The sequence below is a fragment of the Pan troglodytes genome, chromosome 13 (genome assembly GCF_028858775.2).
Source record: "Pan troglodytes isolate AG18354 chromosome 13, NHGRI_mPanTro3-v2.0_pri, whole genome shotgun sequence".
Classification (NCBI taxonomy): domain Eukaryota; kingdom Metazoa; phylum Chordata; class Mammalia; order Primates; family Hominidae; genus Pan; species Pan troglodytes.
In genome coordinates, this window is record NC_072411.2 from 118,161,183 (window position 1) to 118,183,663 (window position 22,481).

Here is a 22,481-nt window from a genome sequence, read left to right on the forward strand (position 1 = left end):
CCAAATAAAAACACATGGCAAGGTGGTGGTGAAAAACCTCAGCCATCAGTCAAAGTACGTAATACAAGTAAAGCCTGAAAAGTGTTTGAATTCAGACTTCAGGTGAGATCAACAAGGTGTTGATTTTTGGAGTTTCTAGTTGATGTCCTCAAAGCTTCAAGACACTTAAGGAGCAGCTTTCTGAGTGGCTGTAAGCCAATATCTTCGTAAATGTGTCCACCATGCCATCTGTGCCAGAACCACCCTGAGGTGTTGCTGAACGCAGACCTCCTAAATTAAAATGGCAAGTGTGACTAAGGACTCCGAATTTTTAAGCCCCCTAGCTGGTATGTATGCCCACTCAAATTTGAGAACCATTGTACAAATTGGAGAACCAGGCCCGAACAGTGAAGGTTATCAGAAGATCTCAAAATGCCCCACAGCAGAAGCAAATGCTTATTATTTTTGCTTTACATAAAGTGCAAGTAAAATCATTTTTTAATTGCCTGTCTCATGTCTACAAAACTTGGCAGGAGGATGGAGGTAAGGGTTGGAGGATATTCAGTGTCCGAGATTTTAACTCTGGCTAGAATTCTTATTTTTTTACTCTTTTGAGTTATATAGGTTTAGTGTTCATGAAAAAAAAAAAAGAATTAGCTTCATGACGGACGAGACTGACCCATTATTTTTGTTGATTACCTATGGTATAGAGTATATTTAGGCATCTAGGACAAAGACATATTCGTGTTGCCTACTATGTATGGAAAGCAAATCTCGAGCAAAAGCCTAGAGCTGGGTTCAAATTCCACTTATCAGCTGTGACTTTTGCTCATTCACCTAACCTTTCTAACCATGTTCTTCATATTTAAACTGAGAACAATGATAATGTCTCCCAGGATACTGGGAGGATCAAATGGAGTACTACATCTTAATTCATTCAAGCTGCTTTAATAAAATACCTTAGTCTGGTTTCCTGGTAAACAATAGAAATTTATTTCTCACAGTTCTGGGGGTTGGGAAGTCCAAGATAAGGCTGAGATCGATTCCATGTCTGGCAAGTGTCCACTTCCTCATAGACAGCCATCTTCTCACTCTAACTTCACACAGTGCAAGGGGTTAAGGGTCTCAGTCCCTTTTATAAAGGCATTAATCCCATTCATGAGTGCTCTGCCCCCATGATCTAATCACCTTCCAAAGGCCCCACCTCCTAATACCATCACTGTGGGGGTGAGGATTTCAACATATGAATTTGGGGGAACATAAACATTCAGACAACAGCCTAGTGAATGTTTTTAAAAAGCCTTTTGAAATCTTCTGCACAAAAATTGAGCATAAATTGTTATAATTATTTATTTGCCCAACAGCATTCAGCCATGTAACCACTACCGAGCACCTACTAGATGCAGACACTACACTGGTAGACACTGGGCTATTACCATGGTATTACCTGGGCTGTTACCATGGCATTATTATGCAAATAGAACAAACATAACACTTACATGACTACGACAGGTAGGGAGGGGTTCTGCCTCTAAAAGGAGTCTTTGAAAAGGGAACTGGGGAGAATTATTGAGCAGGGAGTGGGACACACTAAAAATTATTTGTTGTATATACTACGGGGAGGACAGTCAATACAGGATAATCAGTCAACTGAAATCCCTTACTGTAGGACTCTGAGAATTCTATGAGAAATTCTGGGCCAAGATCTCTACTTGTAGAGACTTGTAGGGATGCAGCTTTGAAATTAGCAAGCAGTCAGAAGAGACTATGGAGTATATTTCTCTCTCTGATTTAGCAATTTAAAAGAAATCAACCACTCTCTCCTCATCAGTTCTCAATTGGCAGATTTTGCTAGACTTGTCAAAAACTGACTGAGCAGTATTTCTATTTATCAGGAAGCAATCAATGTGAGTAGTGTGACTTTCCTGTTGCTCTCCATCAGTAAATGGACATAACTCAGCTGGGAGGACTCCAAGGTGCCAGTGAGGGCACCTGTCTGCCCCCCTTCTGTATCTAAATTTTTTTTTTTTTTAGACAGTCTTACTCTGTTGCCAGGCCTGGAGTGCAGTGGCGTGGTCTCGGCTCACTACAACCTCCACCTCCTGGGTTCAACCAATTGTCATGCGTCAGTCTCCCGAGTAGCTGGGATTACAAGCCTGTGCTATCACACCCGGCTAATTTTTGTATTTTTAGTAGAGTCGGGGTTTCACCATGTTGGCCAGGCTGGTCTCAAACTCCTTAACTCGTGATCTGCCCACCTTGGCCTCCCAAAGTGCTGGGATTACAGGCGTGAGCCACCGCGCCTGGCCAACCCTCTCTGTATCTTGTCTCTACCCTTCCTCTGCCCCTTCCTGAAAGCCCTGTATTCCGAGTCTCTCTCAGCAGAAGGAGAACACTGATAAATCACTAACACGATTTTGATTTTAGTTATGTGTTACCCCCATAATGCTGTGTGCACTTTTAAAGAGGAAACCCAAAGAATATATTCCTGATGATGGTTTCAGGCAGGAATGTCTAGGAGCAGGAGAGAGATCATTTTGGGTCTGCCAATCACATCTGTGGGTGCCTCTTCCTCCAAGCCTACACCTCTCTGCCATGCTATTGCCCGTCTCACTCTATGGCCATGCTTAGTGCTCAGCCACTCTCAAGTGCCACACAGCGGTGCATGGCTCTGCCATTGTTGGTGTCTGGAGTAACAGCTGTGGTCATTTCTTTGGGGAGAGCCAAAACTCACCGTCTTCCCTGGGCACTCCTCACCTCTGCTCCTCAGTCATTTCCTAATCAAGAACAACTTTTAGTTTCCTAAAATTATTAAGAATGTCATAAAGGATTGGGCTGGCATGCAGAAGGGAAGCACTGAGAGTATAAGTCCTCGTCTGGGACAATAGCCAAAGATTTTCCCTTGGGCATTTCCCTAATTCCCTTATTTTTTTTCATAGCTTCCTCAAATCCCACCTCCTCAGGGTCTCCATCCTAAACAACCTTGTTGAAAACCACACCTCCTCCTCACCTCATGCCCACACTCTCCCTTTTCTTCCTACCATAACATTTATCACCATCTAAGATGCTATAAAATCTACTTACTTACTTCACCTATGGTTTACTTGTTTCTTCTTCCACTGATTGTAAGCTGCTTGGTGTCAGGAATATTTAGTTTGTTTACCAATATACGCCAAGTGCCTAGAAGTGTGCCTGATGCTCCATAAATACTTGTTGAACGAATATATGTTATCAATGGCTAATCAGTGTATTTAAGAAGCCCAGTTGTTAACTGAAGGAGAGGTAAAAGGGAAAGAAGGACCTACTCTCTGCTAGGCCCTGCACAGGCATTTATATTTATTAACACGGTACTGCTCATTCCTCACAGAGGTTCGAAAACACAGACCTTTAACCAACAAATCTCAACCTAAGAGTCCATGCTAAAGCCCAGCCTGGGTGGCATTCAACAGGAGAGGTAGAATTTACCTTGTTCCCAAGACTTCTGGAAATTCCTACAGGGAAAAAGAAATACTGCCTGGTCAAGGACTTACGTCCCATGTGATTCCCTTCACCACTTCATCCCCAGTTCATTACAAAAATGTTAAGGATTTTTAGAAACTAAAAGTAGCTCTTCATCAGGAAGCACTAGGGAGTTGCCAAACACCCCACTGAGGACTTTGCGCCAGACCACAGACACAACTCATGCCATAAAAGTAGATAAATCAAACCCATGTGTGGGCTATTAAAATTGCATTAAAATATATATATATGAGCAAATGTAGCCCATGAGATGGGAGCCTGGCTGCTGGAAAAATCATTGGCCCAGAACAAGGGGTTTGGCCGTTGCATCTCACCAGGCCTTCACCAGCCCCCATCGCTCAAATCCTGCTTGTCTCCCAAAGTCTAAAATGATAGCATCGGCATTTTGCATCCTCTGTCTACTGAGATGGAAGCCTCTCGTGGAAAAAATTCTGGAAAAGCATACACCAGCTCATTCACAGCAGCTACCTCTCGGAAGGAAATTGTAGGGGAAAGCAGGAGATACTTTTAAATTCATGCACTTTGGGATTTTATAATCTGTCAAAACAAGCACGTATTACTTTTGTAATTTAAGAAGTCAATCATGAGTCTTTTGTTAAGGGTTCTGTGGAGGATATAAGTAGGTTCCTCAGACAGATGACTATATGGAAATTCTCAGTGACAGACAATTGCAGCTTGCTCCAGTGGGCAGCAAGGAAAAACAGGAATCTCATCCAGCTGGTCGTCACCAATGCCACGTCTTCTCAGGACCCAGCGTTCAGCCTCTCAGAGGGGGCTTCACACCTGGGCTTCTCTTGTGTTCCTTTAGCCTTGATGGAGCAAGTGTTCGCTTCATCAACATTCTGCTCCGGAAGGCGGTCTGCAGTGTTCCCTGCAAGACTGCCTGCCTGAGACCAGGGCCACTCCCAGACTATTTCAAACGATCCCTTGTTTGCCTGATGCCCAGGGTCCCGCTGAACAAATTGGTTTAAACCCTCGAGCCCTGTTCCAAAGGGGATACAGCAAAGGGATTTATGAGAAGTCATGTCTGCAGACAAGAGGAAAATATTGGGTAATCAGAGCAGTCTTGCAGAGGCTGGCGGTGGTAACTAGACGTCCGCTCTGAGGCAAGGCAGAGAACTGGGTCATGTTACCTGGACTCCATGGCACCACAGTGGGTCCCATTCACATAACCACACCCCACGGCCCAGAGCCAGGAGAGGCTCCATGCCAAGGGCATCTTTTCCAAAATGTGGCAACTCAGATGTGTAATCAGAAAGAGTCTACATTTCCCTGTGGTCAGTGTCTGTGACTAAAAGTGAGGCAAGGCTGGCATTGCACAATGACTTTTAGAGTTGGAAGGGACTGTGGGTGGATCTAGAGGGTGATTTCAGACTGGACTTCACAGAGCCCCCAGGGTTAGAGCCAGCATCTCAGGACACAAGGGTGAAGCTAACGGGGTCTCTGAGATGCCCGCTCTGTATTTATCAAGAGTGGTTTACCATTGATCCATGTTATATTTGGCTTCTTCTGTAAATGCCAGACAGCTTTGTGGTCCAATCTTGGTGTGGAGTCACATTCAAAGAAACAGCTGTCATTCAAAAAGTATATAATCTAAAGCAATTCAAATCTATACTCAGTCTCTAAAGAAAAAGCCCAAGGGGTGAAGAGCGCATTTAATGCACACCAAGATATCTTTAAAATCCATTACTCCCAATTGCTGCCATTCTCAATCTCCTTCATCCAGATGGCAGGTGCTTCCTGAAATCTTATGTTCCTTCTTACTTTCACAGCCAGAACAAAAACTTTCCACGACAACCAACCTGTGAGGTTCCTCCACCTCTCTTTCCTCCCTTGTCTGGCTCAGTTCCCCTTTATGTAGCTCAACTTAGCCTGTCTGACTTCACCAGTTGGGTTTTTATTTTCCCATTGTTTGCCCTCAGTCTGCCCCACACAGCAAAGCCCAGGTGCTGCTGTAGCCTGTATGAACCCTTGGTAGGCAGAGAAAATGAAAGAAGTCTGTGAATCCTAATACGGTAGTCATTTCTACCTCATTGCATTGAAGTCCCACAGAAAAAATCATTTGCAAAAGGATACCACTAATCTAATCTTCCTAATTGGCATCTCTGAGAAAACTCTAACTGGTAATCATTCTGCCTCTACACACCCAGTGACAAGGAGGGCATTACTTTACAAAGCAACATGCATACGTGTTAGCCAGGTTTCATTTTTTTCAAGTTCTTCCCTGGCCAAATTTTTCATAAGGTTTGAGGTCTGGCCAAAAGTCCTTCTGCTTAAAAATATTTCTTTCTGTCAATCAGAAGAAATGTCTCAATGTCTGAGATTCCCACATTGTGTTCTCAAGGACTAGTTAAATACAAATATATTTTATAAAACAAGTAAACTCTTCAGTCACTAACACCAGCCTTATTCTTTGAATTTATTTCTCACATTAGCTAGCCAGGCAACCAGTGATACCTCGAGACCTTGGGTTAGGAGGGAAGAAGGAAAAACTTCCAAAGTATGAAGTGACCAGGAGGCAAGGCCCAGAGAGAGTCACAACGAAGTGGGAGGAGGGGCTAGAGCCTGAAGAAAGGGCAGATTCAAAGACAGACAGTGATGGAGACCCCTGCCCAACCCACAGCCCTCAGAGGAACAGGCCTTGAACCACCAGACACAGCCATCCCAGAAGCCTTGAGCTGTCACTGTCAGTGGACACTGTGGTCCCAGACGTATTTTTGGAATGATGTATCCCCTGAAGGCACATCCTCAGCGAACACTCCTGACACAGCAAACTCACTAACTCCTCTCTGGTTTAATGGCCCCACTGGAACTTATCACTTGATTCCAAATACCTCACCTATCCTGTCACCCAGCTCTCTCTTCTATCCCAAACCTCACCCTCTCCAAGCCTACCCAACTGCTAACCTTTCCTCTCCTGGAGGGGACAAGAACCTGTTTCCCGACCCAGCGTAATGTGTTCCCATGATCCAGCAAGCTCTGGCCCTCCAAAGCCTCTCCCCACAACAAGCCTTTTTCTTCTCCCACTTGCCTCCAACTGTCAATTACTAGCTGTGTTTCCAGCCTCTGAAGGAGTTTAGCTACTTCACAGTCTCACCCAGGGACACCTTTCCTGCCTAATATTGCAAAACCACACTGTGGAATACTTGCCTTCTCAGGGCTCTCTAAATACTGTCTCTAAATACAGAGGGTATTGTGAGAATCTACCAAATAGAGAGGTTCCCCTGATATGTGTTCAACATTAACACCAATGGCAATAGCAATGACAAATATATTGCAGACGAATGCTCAGTATGGACCTGTCCTAGAGCCCAATCCAACACCAGTGGAAGTGGGCATTTATTGCTTGTGTCAAATTCACACTCACTCTCTTCTGATTTGCCTCTTGGAATTTTCATTCAAATCACTTGTCCCTCTCCTGGCCAGAAATGGGTTCACGGCACAGTGAGGCCACCTCTCTTCCCCAGGAATTTGCATCTTGAGCTGACAGACCCAAAACTGGAACTAACAGGAGCAAATTCCTCCAGAAGGCTGTGCCTTACAGAGACTGGACAATTGTTTGAGCTCCAGAAGCCTGTGCCCTACAGAGACTGGACACTTGTTTGAGCTCCAGAACACTGTGCCCTACAGAGACTGGACAATTGTTTGAGAGGCAACATGTGGCACCACATGAGTACTAGAACCAGCTGGCCCAAGACTGAACATGGCTCTACTATTTATTGTCCATGTGACTGTGGATTACTTAGGTTTACTTTTCTCTGCCTCATTTTTTTCTGCAGAAAAGCAATATGCACTGCCCATTGGGGTCTTCTTAGGTTCAAATAAACATTAAGACTCACAAGACAGCAATAAGCACCAAAAGCTCCACATTTGGCATCAGTTTATTGAGAAGCATATCAGATGTTCTTCAGCGCAAGAGTCCTTTCAATAGTCCACACAATAAAAATTAGGCTTAAGATCCACATCAGGTGGGAATTGCTCCAGATTAAAAACCTCATGACCTCTCCTCCCCCTTCACCCTCTTCTTCTCCAATAGCTGGTAGTTCTTGCAACAATTCCAGAGGCATAGCTTTCAGGTCCTCCCATAAGGACATGTAAGTTGTAAAAGTCAGAGAAGCCCAAAACTAGAGCTTCCTAACAGGTATTTATAGTTCTGTCAGTCTAGGAGCAATTTCCCAATCAAGGGTCATTTTTACCATAAGCAATGTCTCCTAGCATCATGGTTGACACATAGCATCATAACTGGTTTCCAGAGAACAGGCAGTTAACGAAAGGTCAATTAGGTTTTGTAACTCTTTTACCCACAGCATAACAAGTATACCCAACTTACAGCACTGTATTAAGAAGCAGATGAATTAGCGCATGCCAAGGGCTTAGAACAAGGGCTGGAACATAGGAAGCTCTCAATGAATGTTAGTTATTGTTATTGGATATTTCTGGGATAGTCTGTATTTTCTCTGCCTTACAAGATCTGATGATCCAGTTATTTCTTCAGTTCTCTTAGCTACCACCAATCCTTCCAGTAAACTGAACCTTTGCTTATGTTGATCAGTACCTTTCTACTACAATTTATCAACTTGAATTACCTTGGAGTAGCCAGAGGAGAAAGAACCCATCTGAACCAGGTAGTCTAAACCTACCTGACTATAGGACTTTTGCTGAAGCTCAGATTTCTCAAGTTACTGAGAGTCTGAAAACTTCCAACGTCCCACTGGCCCAGAGTGACAAGTGACCTGAAGCCTATGTGGCTTCCAGCCCAGAGCCTTCGGTGACTGCCATCAAGGAAGAAGCCCTGTTGCTCCACTTACTTCACTCTGTGATTTTAGGTTGCTGTGTTTATTAGCGACTTGTGGGAAGAATGTCGTCAGTGTACACGGGTTCAAGTAGAGAGTGGTCTCAGAGAAGCAGCTAATTAGGGAGTAGGGTGTCAAACTCAAGTAAACAAGACAGGGATGCTTTTATCCTCGTATGATCCTTGGCCAGAGCAAAGACCTCAAGCCAGGGAGGAGCAGGTTATGGTAAATCTGTGCCTAAAGGGGAATCACTACAAATGGCATATTCATTTCTTTCTTCTGCTATTGGTGAATGGGAATGATGGTATCAGCAAATTTTGTTCCCCTTCATTTCACTGAGGTAACTGTCTGGTGTTGAAACAGGATGACTCACTTTAAAGCATTTCTCCTCCCGTCTCCTTCTTAGGGTCATGGTGTCTGGTTTTTTGAATTGATAGTTCCTTTCCTTGTCCCAGTTCCCCCAAGTCCCCTGCCTCCAGCACCCTGGGTCTGGCCTGGCTTCCACCTTTCTGCCTCTGACACTCCGACTAAGGTGTTCAGAGCAAGGAACCAAGGTGGCTTTTCTTGGTTTTCTTGTCCTGGAGCCTGGTAGAGTGATTGGAACTGTACTCCTTGCTAAAGTGAGTCTTCATGCACAGGTCTAAGGAACATTGCCTGGGAAGATGACTTATTCAGAATAGAGGAGAGGGTAAATGGATACAAAACATAAGCAAATGTCCTGATACAGGCTGAGACTTCCACTGCCATCTTTCCCTCCAGAAGCGAGGCAATGCAGTCCAGCCCCCGGTGCCTCCTAGTGGGCTCAGGCTTCTTTGTGCTACTGTCCTACCTGATATAGACTAGTCATTGTCTTCATAGATGACCATTACCTGTGCTATTAGTTACCTATTTTACTTCAAATTATTCCAATCTTTTTCTTTTACTTAAATGCCTATTTTACTCTAAGTTCAAAATATCCAATGCAATCATAAGTTCCATGTATTTTTTATTTCCTTAATAAACACCTATAGAACTCTCATAATGTAACCAAATATTAACTCATTACAAATATTAACTCATTGAATCTTTGCAATAACCCTGTGAGGTAGGGCTACTATTATCCCCAATTTACAGATTAGGAAATTGAGACTTAAACTAATGAGGAAATAATCACATCATAAGTCATAAATTGGAATTAGAATCCAGGTAGGATGGCTCTGGAACTTGAGTTTAGCCTGAGTTCACCTGAGTTAACCCCTATGCTATTCTTCTTGTCCCCCTTTTAAATTAGATTAAAATAAAAGCCTAAATATTAAAATGTTTCTATTTCCATTCATGCATTACCTGAAATTATCTCACATCCCACCAGTGGCATATACCACACTTTGAGAAACACCAGTTGGGTAAAAGGAGCTCTGAACTTAGACTTAACTTCAGTTTCTTTCTCACTATTTACTGGCTGTGTGCCCTTGAGCAAATTTCTCGAGCCGTCTAAGCCTCGGTTTCCCCATGGGTTTACTAGTGACAATAATCCCTACGCCTCCCACGGGTGGTTGGAGAGACTAAGGCAACCACACCATGGAAACTGCTTTGGGAAATACTGTCACAAGTCAACATCATCCCCTCTGATGATGAATAACCACTTAAAATTAAGGAAGCAATGCCCCTAGTTTTCATTACAAGCAGCCCTTGCTGGTTGGAAAATCTTTCCAATAAAAAGTAGATCCTTGTGTTCCTTTGTGCTAGATATTGTTGCTGTTGCCACCAATCCAAAGTAAATTACTCCATGAAGTAAGGTCTGTTTATACTATTCCAGTACCTGATGACTTCCTATGCAGAACATTCAATGTGAGCATCTCAGCCAAAGGCCCATAAAGCCATTTCCCCCACACTTTACACTTAGGTGTGCTAAACATCTGCTTTTCTTGGCCACCTGAGTTGATGAGTTTCACTTTGCACCACGGTGAGGTCCAGGTGTCAAGCAAGGACCCAGACAGTTTCTTCCCTCCATGCCTCAAGAGGGGTCTGAGTTTATAGCCCTATTTCCCCTGCAAGAGCTAGTGGTGAGGAAACCCCGCAGCTGGGCGTCATTACACTCAATCAATGGCCACGACTTTTTTTTTCAAGGTAGCAGGCAGGGCCGAAGGTTGCATTCTCAAATTTTCAGCCAGGTTGAAGCTGTGGCCATCTGGAAAGATGGGTATGAATATAAACCTTGATGAGGGATCTTTGGTTTTGCCTTTTTGGGAGCTCCTCCAACGTGAAAATGCCTCGAGTCCTTACCCTGGGGGTAACGTGTTTTCTTGACTGATCCTGTGAGTGTGGGCAAGCATCTAATATCAGCTTATTTCTGCTTCTCTTTGTTATCAATTTAAAATGAGAATAAATAACATAATGCTTGTAGAGTGTTTTGATATCCTTGCAGGAACAGTAATCTGTAATACATAAGTGAAACCCTTACAATGCAGATGGCTTTTGGGGACTCTTACCTGATTCTAACACCCTTCAGTGTCAGAGGATGTCTTTTGAGCCCTGTACCACTTTTCACCTTGGAGAATACATCTCATATAAGAGATAACATTATCTGATAACTGGCTATTGTGAGAGGAAAGGCAAGATAAACAAACACCTCCTGATGCAGAGGAAGCATCTCCTGAATCCCACATGGCTTATCTCTGTACCTCTGCTGGCCAAACCAGAGTCTCCTAACATGGGAAGAAAGCAACTCTTTTCCTGAAACAATACAGGCTGTATTTTGGAGACCAGATCTCATCAAGGAAATGATTCAAAATCTGTTGCAACTGCACCAATATACTGATAGCCCAAGTGTTGCCCTTCACTGCTTTTGTATTTAATAACATGGGGGTTTTTCAAGGCTCAGTAACACCTCAGAGCATGACGGTAAAAATGGAAAATGGACCAAAAGCATAAGTTTACATTCTTTCTGAAAGGAGATTTGCACATGCGGTCCTGTTTGACATATCTCTGTGCTTATAGTCCAGTCCTGCCAGTAGTTTTCCTAAGCTACCTCCACTGCCTATTGAACAGGCATAGATCACTTTTTAAACAGTGGTCACGGTTGTCTCTAAATAGCCATATTCATGTGGCTACTTGGGATTTTTCCCTTCAACCATTCCTTTAATGCAGAGATGTCTTTAAACACCTGTATTTTAAAGATGGGCTTTACAATGTTGAAGCGGTGTCATCTGGGGTAAATACCTGAAGTTCATTGTCTCAGGCCAAGAGAATCAAGCATACCGACGCAAGAAGTGGGTTTAGGAGCAGAGGTTTAATAAGCAAAAGAAAGAGAAAGGAGAACAGCTCTCTCTCCTGGGACAGAGGGGGCACCCCAATGGGACTTCTGACCCATAGCGGAGTACACCAGATTTTACCGACAGGCTTGAGGAAGCGGTGTCTGATTTAAATAGGGCCCAAAGATTGGTTGGGCCAGGTGTGACGTTTACGTAATGCACGGGGAAACTGGCTGCCCCACCCTAATCTTATTATGCAAATGAGGTTTTTGCCTGGCCTGCGCCATGTCGCCTGCTTCTTACTGTACACGTGGCTGGCAAAGAGAAGAGGAGATGGAACCACCATTTTGAACACGCCTAGTCCCAGATAGCCTTTTCGTATTGGCACAATTGCCGGCATTCACCCATGCAAGCTTCCAGCTTGCTTGTCTATGTCTGCAGCTTGATTTTACAGGCTGCTCTTTGTTAGAAAAGAAAATGATGTGGGGGCTGCCTTTTATTCAAAAGGAAACCTTACCGAGGACTCTTATACACTCACCATCTGCCTAAATAATTCCTTTTTAACTCCTATATCATTGTTCCCTGTCCATCCACATCTCCCAAAGCCATCATCTTTGATACTGTGCTCTGTGTTCCCAAGCTAATGGAACCAGACATCTTCCTGTGCCTCAAACCTTCAGCCTTATGATAACCATGACACCTCCATTACAAGCAAGAAAACTCAGACATGTAAAGGTCATAAACCTAGGGGTGGTTGACCCAGGGTTTACACCTGGCTGACATCCGAGTCCTGTATCCCCTCTATTAAACAAACCAACTTCTCTTACCTCCGCTCTGAGCTATCTCAATGGGCATCACTAATTGCCCACTCCCCTTTATCAGCAGTGTCCTCCCTTCTTTCCTCTCATACCTGGGAGCCCAGCCTCTCTGAGCTGCACCACAACCTTTTTCCTCTGAGTCTTGTATTTTCTCGTTTCCAATGACTCTCCTTTCCTATCCTCCTTTCCTTCTCTTTTCCTATCATAGCCAAATTCCTGAAAAGCCAACTATACTCTTCCCATTGCTCAATTCCAATCTGCTCCTCACTCCCTTGGAATTGACCACCAAAAGGACAGCTTCAATTCACTGCTGGTCTATTCCTTTATTTTTTTATCACATTCAGATTCCATTCAGGCCTCAGGCAAACAAGTATATGCTGATGTTCATGCAATTGTGTATGCCATAAAGAGATTTATATCCAGATATACACTTTTGTCCACAAATATTTCAAAGCATCTTACTAACAATTTTTCCAGATCTTTTGTTTTCCTTTTAATTGCTGAACAATTTAAGCTACCTGGAAGTAAGAACTATGTCCTCTTGCTTTCAGTAGTGGGACTAAGGACAATTGTATAATTAAATTAGAATCAAATATTAGATTAAATTCAAGCCATTTCTACCAAATCAAATCAACTGCATTTATTCTGTTAATACTGCAGCTCCCGTAACTTCAGACAACAGGAACAGTATGTAAGAAGAGCTGCATTATCTAGGTAACAACTTGTTTTTTGGAAGTTGCTAATATTACATAAAAACCCCACTTTGGATAGATGGAAGAGAGAGACAGAAAGAAGAAATTAAATTGTTGTTAGCTCTATCAAAAACCTGGACTGTGTGAGCAGGAGTTTAAGGGAAAAACAACTTTGAGGCATTGCTGGTGTGAGTGTGAAGAATATGTGGCCCCAAATACACCACTTTGGCATAGAGAATATTCTGAGCTAAAGGCAACTGAGAATGAGCAGATACAGAAAAACCTCTTTATCTCCCTCAAAATGCCTAAAAACAGTGTATAAATGTCCCCTTGCATAAAGGAAATATATATTTTTAAAGGAATTTCCATTTGTAAAGATGTCTCTTAACCAGGAAGAGAGCTATTTCCAGAGACGATTCTTATCACATGAGAGACTCTTATCTGAATAAAAGACAATCTTTATTTACCAAACATTTTCTCTCCTCGAAACCGCCTTTGCAAAATTATAACCAAGGAAATTATGACAGTGAAAGAAATCAGACCTTACCAACTCCATCTTGCTTCTAACTTTTAAGCTGTTCTTGTTCATTCCTGGCACAGGCCAAACTAACTTTGGGAAGAAATTCAGTTCATGGTTTGACTTTGAAACAAAATTGATAAAAGTCTTTTCCCGAAAAGACCCCCTTCTTGCCTGGGGACCAGTCTGCCTTTGCAGTACTAACCAATCAGCTACAAGATTAGAATTTACAGTTTAGGGTCCAAGAGTCTGAACCTTCCCAAATTGCCCCTGGGGATAACATCACTGTTATAAAACCTAAGATGAGTGCTTAAGATATTTTTCAGACCCTGCACTTGATGGATCAGCTGACACCACCCAGATTGGTAATCTGGCTCAACCATCACCCAGAAACAGAAAACAGCAATAAAAACTCACTTCAACCCCCTACGATTCCATCTCCAACCTGACCAGTCGGCACTACCCACTTCCAAAGCCCCTACTCACCAAATTATCTTTAAAAACTCTGAACTCCAAACACTTGGGGAGACTCATATGAGTAATAATAAAACTCCGGTCTCCTACACAGGTGGCTCTGTGTGAATTACTCTTTCTCCATGGCAATTTCCCTGTCTTGATAAATCAGCTATCTCTAGGCAGTGGGCAAAGTGAACCCATTGGGCGGTTACATCCTCACCCTTCCATAATTTGCTGCCCTGTCCAAAAGCCCCAAATCCTTTTTTCTTTGGTTACCCAAAAATAGTATATAAGCCTCCATCTTCTAGCCACCTCCTTGAGCCATCATTCTCTTTATGAACTCCCATGCATATATCTGTAATTAAAACCTTTTTCTCTTATCAATCTGTCTTTTATCAGTTTGATTCATGGGTCTTAGCCATAGAACCTAGATGGGTATACGGAAAACAATCTCTTTTCTCCCCTGCAAGTGTGAATTGGAGGAAATTTTGTCAATATATATCAAAATTAAAAATGTATATACTCTTTGACACAGAAATTCTACTCTTTTGGAACTGATCCCACAGATTTATTTATATTTATGTACAAAGAAATGTGTATTAAAATATTCACTGTGGCATTAAAAAATGAGACAAACATAGGAAATGCTATTCAAGATATGTAAAAAAGCAAAGTGCTGAACAGTATGTATAATATGCTAATAGTTATGAGGGTAGGGAAACACACATATACACATAGGCACACATGTACTTACATAAGTGTGTGTATCAAAAAGATGATAGATCCATAAACACACACATACACATTTGAATTTGGAAAGACTGCCTCTGGTAGCTTATACCAGAAAATACTCTCAGCTATTGTCTTTGGGAAGAAGAATTAGGGGTTGGGGATGGAAATTTACTTTTTCTCTACATTTGTATGTGCTAACTTAAAAGTTTTGCCCTGTGCAAGTAAGTATAAGAGAGGAAAAATAATTTCCTCTCTACCCTCCATGGTTCTTAGCTGGGATTCCCTGCAGCAAAAGACAGATTAACAAGAGAAAAATAAACAGAAGTTAATATGTATACCTCCTGTATACACGAGCAATAACTTTGGGAAATCTCAAAGATTAAATCTCAAGGCTAGATAAAGAATTGTCTTAGACTTCAGACTTAAATACTATCGTCCCCTGAAACAAAGAAAGAGGAGTGTGGAGAAAGACATGGTTATGGGGAGGTGTTCAGGAAAAGTGCAATAAACAAGAACCAGGTTTATTTTGCAGATGTAAGTCCACACTTTCTCCATTGATAAGAGTCGCTAGTGATTTAGTCAGCCCTATCTTCCTGGTGTGGAGAGGGAGATATCCTTAAAAGTGAAGATTTCCTTCATAGGTATAAATTTCTCTTACAAAAGGGTAACTTCTGTTTTCAAAGTGTCTCCTGTGTCTGCAGGTTCTCAAAATAACCAGCTCAAAATAAACCTTATGCTAAAGAAGCATATTTTGGGATTACTTGGGGTAATGTGTTCTGAACCCTATTAAAGTATTTTTTAAATTATTTTTAAAGAAAAATAATTTGCTTAAAGATGGGGTGAATTTGAATCCCTTTTTTCCCCCAGTTTAGAGTTACTGTAAGATTTGAGAGGCATGGGTGGACCAGCTCTGAATTGAGATATTTCAGCCACTGATTTAGGATGAAAGAGGGTTTTCTCTTGCCTCCCACTGGTTTTGTGTTTCACTGTTTTCAGAACATTAAATGAAGTGTTACCATGAAGAAGGCACAAATTACTTAATCCTCACACAAGAGCCAGTCTCATTAGCTCACACTCACACCTCTTAGGTCATACCATGGCCATCAATTATACCCGGCTGATGTTGCAAGGGACAATCTCACTGCTCTGTGAAATATTTTTGTCTTACACATTCTAGGTCTCAAAATATAAGGAATGACCTCAAGAGTCACAGCCCAATTGTTCCTCTATGTAGTTAGAAGGAGATATCTTAAGGTTGGTTACACTGTTAATATTATTCAATCATTTCAGCTCTCTTCTCAACCTCTCTATTCTCAACACTCAATTTCAAGTTTATGGCACCACTGCGATTCTAGCCCTTCCATTTCCCACTCAGAATTTCTGTGCTATTGTCCCTCAGGAGCTCCTCGGATCTGGCATCCTCTCTACCGTCAACCTCACACCCCAGGCAAGAAGGGGAAATCCCAGAGGCCATAATCCTCCAGCCATCTGGGAGGCACCCAGAAGACAACCACTAGCAGACACTCTGGGACTTCAGGCAGTTCTGCTCCTTGAAACAACTGTCACTGGAGAGGCGGTTTTACAGCAGCCACTGTTGTCAAGTGGAAATAAATTTTTAGTAATAAGAATAATAGCAATGGACGGATAGGCTGGCTCTTCTGGAACAGCCATCCAGGGATATTCCAACCTTACAGTTCTATCAGGTCGAGCAAAAGTTGATGTTTCTACCTCACCAGGGAGCACTTTAGCCCTTAATCTCTTTTACAAGTAGCAGAGGACTTGAAGACCAAATGACAGCCAAGGACCTGGCCATTGCCGGGTAGCCTAGGAATGTGCGACCACTAAGGAATTGAAGCCCTTCTCTGTGTCTCTGTTTTTCTCACTTGTCTTCTTTCCAGCTGTCCTATAGGTGTGGTAAATCTGAATGCACAATTCTCAAAAACCATAACTCCCACTTTTTCTAGGTGCCAAAGAGAATGTTAAAATACCTTCAATTATCCATTCTCTCATTTCAACTTCAGCTTCTAGTATTGATTAAGAAGTGGAGACCACCTCATCTGTCCTCCTCAATCTTATTCATGCACTATTGAGATGCACCTACAGGAGGAGAAACACTTCCAAGCACACGATGTGAATTTGTATCTTTACACACCTAACATACCGACTATTCCTGAATCCTCATCCAGTTTGAAAGAGAATACAATGCAAGTAAAACCTGAATTGATTTTAGCCTGATGTTTTCCCATGGAACAGGGACTCATAAATCACTCCATATGTCAAACTCTGCCCTTCTTCCCCGATTCAGTAATCACTCTCTTAGTTACTTGGGAGATGTAAACTAGACATTTGTATCTACCAGGGGTTCTATCTGGCTTATTTATTTAATTCAGCTGAGAATTTGGGGTGTTATGTTTCATTAATTCACCAATGACCTATTTTAAATCAACGATTCTGAGCCAACTTCTTTTTGAGATATTGGACTTGATATAAATACAATGCAGAAAGAAGTAATTCTCCATTCTGGGTTAACTTCATTATTGTGCTAAGTATTCCCATAAGAAAAAAAAATTATCATATGCTCTCAAGCTTCACAGACATATTTTTGTCTGTATGTTTACTCAGAAAGGAGATAAAGTCTAGTTTCATTTTCATACTTTTACAGCAAGATCCTAACCCAATCCAAAAACCCCAGCTATTTTGCATTAAAGCTAAAATCATGAAAATTAGTTAGAATCACAAATTACGTCTGGCTTTCAAGCTATCTGTAATGCACAGATGTAATGTAGCAAACACGTTGTATGTTAAAAAAAAAAAAAAAAAAAAACAAACTTAAAGGTTTTAAAGGAAGGTTGGTGTCTTCTTCCTTTCTTTTCAGACCAAGTGCTAAGACTTGGAGTTCGGTTAACTACTATTATTCACAATGGAGTTTCAAAAATTCTAATGCAAGGAGAAGATAAACCTCTCCACCAATGTTTACTTACTGGAGAAAGCGCAAAAAAAAAAAAAAATGAGTATGCAGATAGAGCTTTGTGATTTAAAACAATAGCTTGCACTAAATGCTCCATCAAAAAGTAAATTCTCAAGAGTCACCTTTCAAATCCAAACCTGGAGGATGATTTTGTATTCACCACTAATGTCATCCATGATCTCATGACTCAGAAATACTGAGCCACTTCAGGCACATTGGTTTTCCTAACTAAATATCCATGCCTCCATCTTTAAAAAGTTTAAATTCCTCTCATGCCTGTAATCCCAGCACTTTGGGAAACCGAGATGGGAAGATTGTTTGAGCACAGGAGTTCGAGACCAGCCTGAGCAACATAGCAAGACCCCATCTCTACAAAAATGTTTAAAAATTGGCTTGGCATGATGGTGCATGCCTGTAGTCCCAGCTACTGGGGAGGCTGAGGCAAGAGGATCGCTTGAGCCCAAGAGGTCAAGGCTGCAGTGAGCCATGATTGTGCCGCTGCACTCCAGCCTGGGTGATAGAGTGAGACCCTGTCTCAAAAAAAAAAAAAAAAAAAAAGTTTAAGTTTCTTTTCTGTTTTCACTACTCAACTTTAAATGGCCTCTTTTGGTCTGAGCTATGAGGTAAAAAAAAAACAATCAGAACTGAGTTTTCAGCGATATATATTTTTACATCCTTGTGACAATACTCTGATGAAAGTGTTAAAAGATAAAGTTAGCCACATTGAAATTTTATTTGAGCAGACAGCAATTCATGAATCAGGAAGCTCCAGATCGCAGGTGGTTTGGGCTCCACCAATAGGGCATGAGAGGAAGAATTTCATAGGGTGAAACTTTCACAGGGTGACTCTCAGAAGCAAGGTAAAGAAAATACAATTGGTTAAAATGGAGCAGAAGTTTAATTTGGACTATTCCAGTGGAAAGTCCCTAATTAGAAATTAATTGGCAGTTCTGGTTGGTTAAGCTTAAGTTTCATTTTCCTAGAATATGACCATTTACACTGACTTGGGTTTCCATTTGCTTACATAGTAGCCAGTCTAATAGCCTCCTAATCAATTATTTTAACAAAAAGAAAGAACGCATGTTCTCAGAAAACCATTACTGTGGAGGTTTCTGAGTGCTCTCCTCTCATGATGTTCCTTTCACTTCAAAGACCTCCTCTCCATGTATCCAAGCCCTTTTCGCATTAAGGACTGTTCTGACAGACACTTCTTCTTTCCCTAATACCTAGCAGAGCCTACCCACAGGAGCACTTAAAAAAAAAAAATTGTGGAAGAGGGATGCTATGCTTTTCTGCTCCTGAAGGAACTCCAAATTGTAACCTTTCAAGATTTTCATGTGCCCACAGGATGTAGCTCAAGTTAGAGCAGAGACTACACTAGATGCAACAACTTAGGTTAATATTTGGTCCAAAACTTAACTGTAACTGTTGTCTCAGAAGAGGTATACCTATGCACACCCTATGGCCACACAAAATGGACTTCTGCTCACCCTTCCCCCCTTAACCTGAAAGCTACCCACTATAGATTAGATGTTTGTTCCCCCAAGCCTCATATTAAAATTATCCCCATTGTGGGAGACAGAACCTAATAGGAATAGGAAGTGTTTGAGTCATGGGGATGGATTTTTTTTTTTTTTGACCGAGTCTCGCTCTGTTGCCAGGCTAGAGTGAAGTGGTGTCATCTCGGCTCACTGGAACCTCCGCCTCCCAGGTTCAAGTAATTTTCCTACCTCAGCCTTCTGAGTAGCTGGGACTATAGGTGCCTGCCACCACACCTGGCTAATTTTTTTTCTTTTTTGGATTTTTGGTAGAGACAGGGTTTCACCGTGTTAGCCAAGATGGTCTTGATCTCCTGACCTCATGATCTGCCCACCTTGGCCTCCCAAAGTGCTGGGATTACAGGCGTGAGCCACCATGCCCAGCCAGGATGGATTTTTTATGAATGGCTTGACACTGTCTTCATGGTCATGAATAAGCTCTCGCTCTATTAGTACCAGCGAGAGCTGGTTGTTAAAAAGAGCCTGGTACCGCTCCTCTCTCTCTCACCTCCTTTCTCACCCATGTGATTTCTGCACACGCCAGCTTCCCTTCATCTTCCACCGGGAGCAGAAGCAGCCTGAGGCTTTCAGCAGATACCCAATCTTCCAGCCATCGGAATCGTGAACCAAATAAGCATTTTTTTCTTCATAAATTACCCAGCCTCAGGTATTTCTGTATAGAAACTCTAAATGGACTAAGACACTACCCACAAACGTTTCATCCTGGCTTGCTGAAGTTGTTCGAAGAGGAAGTTACAGATCAGTTTCTTTTCCTGAAAGTACAGTCTGTTACCTCAAAGAAAGTGTTACTATCAGACAATCAAACATATATAAATAAAGCAAAAAAATGTAAAATACTTTGAAATGGACCAAAGTTATTGTAAGGTGTCTTCAGTGGAGAACTAGGCATTGTCTAAATACATCATTTCAAGTTATGTGATTCTATGAGGCCTCTGTGACTTTCCTTGACTTTCAGTGTTTTACAGCTCTTTAAGTTGTGGATAATTGGTAGTGACACAAACAGTTCTTTGTCCATAAACATGCAAGTCAATTTTGTTCTCTGAAAATACACCATTGGTTTTCCTCCCCCACTGTGGAATGAGACAGTTTTGCATCTATTTGTAAATTTATTGCAACATCGTTTGCTGGTTCTTTAAATTTTCCTTTGAACTAGTTGTAACATCTTACTAGTTCTCTCATTAATTAATGATTTAAATAAAATCTCTAATGTGTATTCATTTTATATTTGAGATTTGTGATTCTACTCTATTTTTGAAATTATAAAACCCAGAGAACAGTACAAAATTGTCCTTTACTTTCCTCATTGAAGAATCCATGGAGTCCACCTCAGGCGGTCAAAGAACCCCTCCTGTCTGGTCTCTACCTTGTTCTCTCCTCACTTCCACTCCTAAAGTCTTCTCAGTCTTTTTAGCCATTTACCCTTATGTCAGAGGTGTTTGAACCAGTATAACTCCATCTTGAATATGAGGTGGGTAAAATGAGGCTGAGACCTACTGGGCTGCATTCCCAGACAGTTAAGGCATTCTGAGTCACAGGATGAGATAGCAGGTCAGCACAACATACAGGGTATAAAGACCTTGCTGATAAAAACAGGTTGCAGTAAAGAAGCTGGCAAAACCCACCAAAACCAAGAGGGAGAGAGACCTCAAAACCCACCAAAACCAAGAGAGAGGCCTCTGGTTGTCCTCACTGCTACACTCCCACCAGCGCATGACAGTTTACAATGACAGTTTACAAATGCCATGGCAACTTCAGGAAGTTACCCTATGTGGTCTAAAATAGGTTATGGAGAAATACCAATGGTGTATTTACAGAAAACAAAATTTACTTGCATGTCTATGGACAAAGAACTGTTTGTATCACTACTGGTTATCTACATGCCTATATGGCATGAATAATCCACCCCTTGTTTAGCATATCATCAAGAAATAACCATAAAAATGGGCAACCAGCAGCCCTCGAGGCTGCTGTGTCTATGGAGTAGCCATTCTTTATTCCTTTACTTTCCTAATAAACTTGCTTTCACTTAACTCTATGGACTCACCTTGAATTCTTTCTTGCGTGAGATCCAAGAACCTTCTCTTGGGGTACAGGTCGGGACCCCTTTCCTGTAACACTTAGGGCAGATTCTTAGGCAGCCAATTCTATCTGAAAGGAGAAGAGGAGAATATTTTAATTCTTTTGTTCCCTCGGCATATTACAGCTACAAAAATTAAATAAATCTTCCCGGTGCTAGTATTCATGACCCATCAGTCCAAAATTCGAGTCTGTTATGCTATTTCCAGTAGTCACAGATTCCTTCAGTGAAAGGGGAGGAAGAGCAGTTAAAACTCTATTCTGCCACTCTGTATTGCCTTTCGTCTTTTATTAAAATGACAGGTTGCTAATTTGTCCTTCCATTAATGAGAATGTTTTTTGTTTGTTTGTTTGTTTTGAGACAGGGTCTTGCTCTGTTGCCCAGGCTGGAGTGCAGTGGTGCAAACTAATGAGGATGTTTTTAATTGATCCCCACTCTTTCATTTCATCTATTTTATGGCTTGAAATGAGTTCCGGTCATTAACTGAGCATTTACTATAGGGTAGGCATTGTTTTATTTGCTGGGAATTCATAGACCTCAAAGAGCTCACAGTTTGAAAGGGTCACTTTCACATAAATGAGTATTTATATTACCATGTAGCCATGCAGCACATAATAAACCTGTACATTTTCAGGACAACTGTTCTGCAGGAGATGTCCAGCCTGTGGCTAGCTAATGCAACTAAAGTTTCAGCAAAGCACTCAAGCATAAGGTCCTTAAAGTTTTTCTCATTAAGTTTTTGGTTTTTTGCTTTTTTGTTTTTGTTTTTGAGATGGAGTCTTGCTCTGTTGCCCAGGCTGGAGTGCAGTGGTGCAATCAGGGCTCACTGCAAGCTCCACCTCCCAGGTTCACGCCATTCTCCTGCCTCAGCCTCCCGAGTAGCTGGGACTACAGGCGCCCGCCACCACGCCCGGCTAATTTTTTTATATTTTTAGTAGAGATGGGGTTTCACCATGTGTTAGCCAACAGTCATTAAGTTTTAATAAGCCCAACCATCTCCAGACCAGAACTCTCTGAATATGAAATAGGAGAAGTGAGATATCTCACACAGTAGCTATCAAGTTACTACTCACAAGCCAGAAAATGTCAGGGCTTACTTTGGCTTTCAGGTTCACAGTTCATGAAATACAGAGTTCGGAAG

The 22,481-nt window shown here is 41.9% G+C and overlaps 2 long non-coding RNA genes across 3 annotated transcripts in view; one reads left to right on the forward strand and one right to left on the reverse strand.

The window, feature by feature from the left end:
- Positions 1 to 20,015, reverse strand: part of LOC129143330 (uncharacterized) — a 296,072-nt gene extending 276,057 nt beyond the window's left edge. For both annotated transcript variants that reach the window (XR_010149875.1, XR_010149874.1), the window contains exon 1: positions 19,751 to 20,015. This is a non-coding gene — a long non-coding RNA (uncharacterized LOC129143330). The remainder of the gene's footprint in view (positions 1 to 19,750) is intronic.
- On the forward strand, positions 1,452 to 16,956 carry LOC107973915 (uncharacterized). Its single transcript, XR_001716433.2, has 4 exons — positions 1,452 to 1,491; positions 13,000 to 13,053; positions 15,914 to 15,990; positions 16,136 to 16,956. It is a non-coding gene; the product is annotated as an uncharacterized LOC107973915 (long non-coding RNA).
- Positions 20,016 to 22,481: the final 2,466 nt, after the last annotated feature.